Source organism: Musca domestica, unplaced genomic scaffold, assembly GCF_030504385.1.
Source record: "Musca domestica strain aabys unplaced genomic scaffold, Musca_domestica.polishedcontigs.V.1.1 11, whole genome shotgun sequence".
In the NCBI taxonomy this organism is placed as follows: Eukaryota; Metazoa; Arthropoda; class Insecta; order Diptera; family Muscidae; genus Musca; species Musca domestica.
Genome location: NW_026712133.1, coordinates 19176529 through 19181553, shown reverse-complemented (window position 1 = coordinate 19181553; position 5025 = coordinate 19176529). Strand labels below are relative to the sequence as shown.

Here is a 5025-nt window from a genome sequence, read left to right as displayed (position 1 = left end):
TTGGTGTTTAAGTCCCTCTCATTCGTAATACGCATTCGAAAACAATGATATTAGGTACCAGATATCTTAAAGAGCACGAAAATAACTTTGCCAAATTTTATCGATAACGGCTAAGATTTGGATGTAGCTCCCATATAAAGGGTGAGATAAAACAAACTGCAAAAAAGTCAAATATCATTATTTTTACATTTTTTTTAATATTATTGAATGAAAGCAAAAAATGTCGGAAATAGGAGTAATAGTAAAGAGCCTACCAGTATGGATTGCAATATCAGAATTACAATCAAAACAAAATTTCATGAAAAGTAACAATTTATTTTGTTTTTTTTTTTTTTTTTTTTTCTGTAAAGCTTTATTTCGCTATAAAAAGTGTAAATGTTGTCCCTACACCACAATGTTGTCAGGGTATAATGTCTTTGTGCATTTGTTTGTAACAGGCAAAAGCAAACGAGAGCCAAATAGTATGAAATTTTGAATTTGAATATTTTCCCAACATACCAAAAATACAATACAGCTTGAGAATAATATTATGAAAATAGTTTATCGTAAAAATTCCTCAACAATGCTAGAGAAAAACTTTTTTGCACAAACTTTTCTCAAATCTGTTGTTGACAAATTTGTTTTGATTTTTTTTGTGAAAATTGTCGAATAAAAAAAATATTTTCTTTGGTTAAAATCAAAATCACGCGAATTTAAGACCCATTTCTGGACGAAACTCTAAGGTAATGATGAATAATAAATCTGGGAATCTGTAGTGTATATTATTTCAATCTCATTTCAGAATAGAGGCGTCAAAAAGTTGCAAGAATTCAAGAGAAGTGAAGAATTAGTGGAGGAGATGCGGAAGCTCAAATAAGGGGAAAGAAATCATCTAGATATCAATGCAACAGGAGGCAGCGACAGCTGGGATGGCGATCAATGAATGAAATGTGTAAAATAATTAAAAAATAAATATTTTATACCATTGAAAAAATAAGCTTGATATAATATTACTTTCGTAAGCTTATTCTGCAATTACAAGAATAAGCTTATGAATAAGGGTTCCCTTTCGATTATTCTATAATTGTTAAACAAGCATTTCTCAATACATTCTCAAGATTTTCTCAAGCTTAAGGCTTATTTTTGAAAGCTTATTAAAATATTATTCTCAAGTCAATTTGGTATGTTGGGTTCTCAATGCTTTTTCATATAATTGAAAAGAACACACACATGCGCAAATTAATTTGGAATGTTCCCAACATACCAAAAATACAATACAGCTTGAGAATAATATTATGAAAATAGTTTATCATAAGAATTTTTCAACAATGCTTGAGAAACACTTTTTTGCACAAACTTTTCTCAAATCTGTCCTTTGTTGACAAATTTGTTTTGATTTTTTTTGTGAAAATTGTCAACAAAAAATTATTTTCTTTGGTTAAAATCAAAATCACGCAAATTTAGGACCCATTTCCGGACGAAACTCTAAGGTAATGATGAATAATAAATCTGGGAATCTGTAGTATAAATTATTTCAATCTCATTTCAGAATGGAGGCGTCAAAAAGTTGCAGGAATTCAACAGAAGTGAAGAATAAGTGGAGGAGATACAGAAGCTCAAATAAGGGGAAAGAAAGCATCTAGGTATCAAGGCAACAGGATGCAGTGACAGCTGGGATGGCAATCAATGAATGAAATGTGTAAAATAATTAAAAAATTAATAAATAAATATTTTTTACCATTGAAAAAATAAGCTTTATAAAATATTACTTTCGTAAGCTTATTCTGCAATTACAAGAATAAGCTTATGAATAAGGGTTCCTTTTCGATTATTCTATAATTGTTAAACAAACATTTCACAATACATTCTCAAGATTTTCTCAAGCTTTAGGCTTATGTTTGTAAGCTTATTAAAATATTATTCTCAAGTCAATTTGGTATGTTGGGTTAAGACAGGTAAATACAAAAATTACAATCGGTTGGTAGAGGTGCTCTACCTTGATTTCATTGTACCATGGTAGTAATATAAATATAATATGGCAATAGTTTTTTGATACGAGAGGTACGTCATATTTACTTCATATTCTATTGCTCTACTTTACCTACCCAATTCACTCCTGATAATTTATGCCTGCAGTCTATCGAAGTAGCTGAATTCTTCGATATGATTTCTAGAATAACGACCTGTATTCTCCGTCCTATTCATTCGATCGTTTTTAGTGTCTTTCAAATGGCATATCACAAAACCATATCATTATCACAGATATTACCAATTGTCATCATCATGACATTTCAATGCCAATGATTACGTCGAATTGTATATATTCTTCGTAAAACGTGTTATTTGATTATCTTTACTGACTGCCACTGATTTATGTGTATATTTAGTAATTTTTCCACGAAACCGATTTTGGGGTTTCTATTTTGTTCAATTAATCGATTAAAAGTCTTACATAGCTCGAATAAATCGATTCATCGAATAAGTCGAACAACTCGAATAATTTCTGTATACCTTACGTGAAAAAATAAAAATAACAAGTTTAATGTTGGCGTGAACATTTATTTAAAAACAAACATAAAATAATAATTCATGTGAATTCAACAACGTTTAATAAAAATAATTGGGTACGCACAAAATGAAATGTTTTTAATTTAAAATATTTCTAGTCAGATCTTTCAAAATAATATTTTAAAAACAATATGCTTTTTTTTATAATTATAGTTATAGAACCAATTTTGAGTTTAGCAGATGTTATTGGTTCTTCATCTATCGTAGTATTATGCACTTGGCGCAAATTATAAATAAGCGTAGAAGTGGAGGAACAAACTCGTTTGTAAATTTTGGGACATTGGGTCATACATTTAAGTTTTTGTGTGATTATGTTTTCCTTAACAAATGATTGAATTAAATTTATATTTATTTCACAAAAACTCTCAATTTTCTTCAAATGAATGTGCGTCATGAAAGTTAACCATAAACTTATAAGTAAACAAAAACCGCCATCGGCTATATAATTTGTTGCGTCTTTTATGAGTATTTCGAGGAGTTACAAAACGGTGGCATGGTGGAGGATATAAAAACAACCCAATTTGAAACACTTCATGAGTCAAATACGGCTAAATTTATGTGAATATAGAATATGTGGAGATACAGTTACATGGGATAATTAAATAATGTATTTACCTAGCTGAACCCGGTGCGTTTCGCTACACCTTTTGATTTTGTATGCATTCAAAATTTTATATATGAATATTTGTTGCTGTTAAACAAATAGCTTGGTCTTCCAACGCGTGAGTATGCCAAGAACAACTGACCAGGTGAAATGCAGGAACATGCCAAATTTAGTTCGCATACACAAAGGGTTTGTCCTTCGGATTTACTGATTTCATAGCAAACACCAAGCGTGCAAGAAACTGCAACATTTTGAAGCTATATCCAAATCTGAACCGATATATTTTGACAAATTTATTTTTGTACAAAAATGGGTCACTCATGACGAATTTCATTGGAGTCGGACATACGTATCGTGTTTGGTGCATCAAATATGTGAAATCGGTCGAACATATATATGGGAGCTACATCCAAATCTGAACCTATTTCTATATAATTTGAGCAATTTATTTTCTGATCGAATCCCGTCACACATTTTAAATTTCATTGGAATCGAACAAACATAGAGTGTTTGGGGCATCAAATAAACGAAATCGGTCGAAAATATATATCGGAGCTATATCCAAATCTGTACATATCTCAATATAATTAGGTAAACAAAATTTCTTAGACACATTCCATCACACATTCCAAATTTCATTGAAATATGACGTACACAGCTGCATCAATTACATGAAATCGGCCGAAAATATATTTGGGAGCTATATCCAAATCTGAACTGATTTCAATATAATTTGAAAAATATATATTCTCATCGAATCCCTTAAATCTCCTAAATGCCAACAGATATGTTCATATAAAATCTAAATTTTTGGGAGGTACCTCCGCTTCTGATGCTATACCTCCAGTTCCACTAAGAATTTCAAAAGATTATATAGCCTATGTAACTTTCAGGCGATGTTGTAGTATACTTGGACATTTTCAGGAAAATCTGTGCAGCGGTTTTCGAGTCCATAAATTACAAGCAAGCAAACAAACATTCTCCTCTTTTATAGATATAGATAGATTCTGAAGTAAATTTAAAACTATATATGATGGTAAACAAACGAACAAAATTCGGACACTTTGGCTTTTTCCAAACACATGTTATGTTTGCGGTTAAAAGTTAAACATCTTTTCAATATTATAACTTATGACCGCAAATGAAGTTGGTTCTTTGCATTGGCTTGGTTATTTTCATGTCGTGATTTATCACTTTATGTGAAAAATATATATCAATACCTATGTTAAATAAAAATTTTATTTACATGCAGTAAAATTTAAATATAGGATTTGAATGTAATGGCCAACAACAGCAGAAAAAACCAGAATGAATGCTAAATATTTCGGGCGCAGTGTGGTATAAATACCATAAACTTGCTCCCACTTGCTTATCCAAAACTCCAAACAAGAACAATCAAAAAATAGCTTTTCAACCAGAACAATTAACACTCTGCTGCCGCAACAACAATCCGTCTGCCAGTCAGTTTAACCAACCAACTATTTAAGCGATAATCAACTGCTGTTTCATGAACATCCGAACCCAGGGCGAGTGTGGAACTTGCCGGGGTTGGCCATAGTTTTCATTAGTGCTGGATAAAAGATGTATGTACATACATATTGAACCCGTTGTTTTAAGAATATGTCGGTTTGTCCGTGTTATGACCTTAAATCAAAAATATGGAATTTCATAACCAACGAATAACAGCAAGAACCAAAACCTTCAAATTGCAAATAAACGCGTTATCCATAAGCCAACGTAATTTGAAAACGTTTAGTGTCAAAGTGGTAGAGGTCAGATTGTAAAATGCAAAAGTATTTAATATGTCACGACGAATGTGTTGTGAAAAAAGAAGATTAATAAAAGAAAAATGAGTATAAAATATAAAATCAAAT

The 5025-nt window shown here is 31.0% G+C and overlaps 1 long non-coding RNA gene across 1 annotated transcript; it reads left to right on the top strand.

Annotated features, from left to right (window-relative positions):
• Positions 1 to 494: 494 nt before the first annotated feature.
• On the top strand, positions 495 to 1107 carry LOC131805853 (uncharacterized). The gene is made up of 2 exons (XR_009343857.1): positions 495 to 722; positions 782 to 1107. It is a non-coding gene; the product is annotated as an uncharacterized LOC131805853 (long non-coding RNA).
• The last annotated feature ends 3918 nt before the right edge of the window (positions 1108 to 5025 follow it).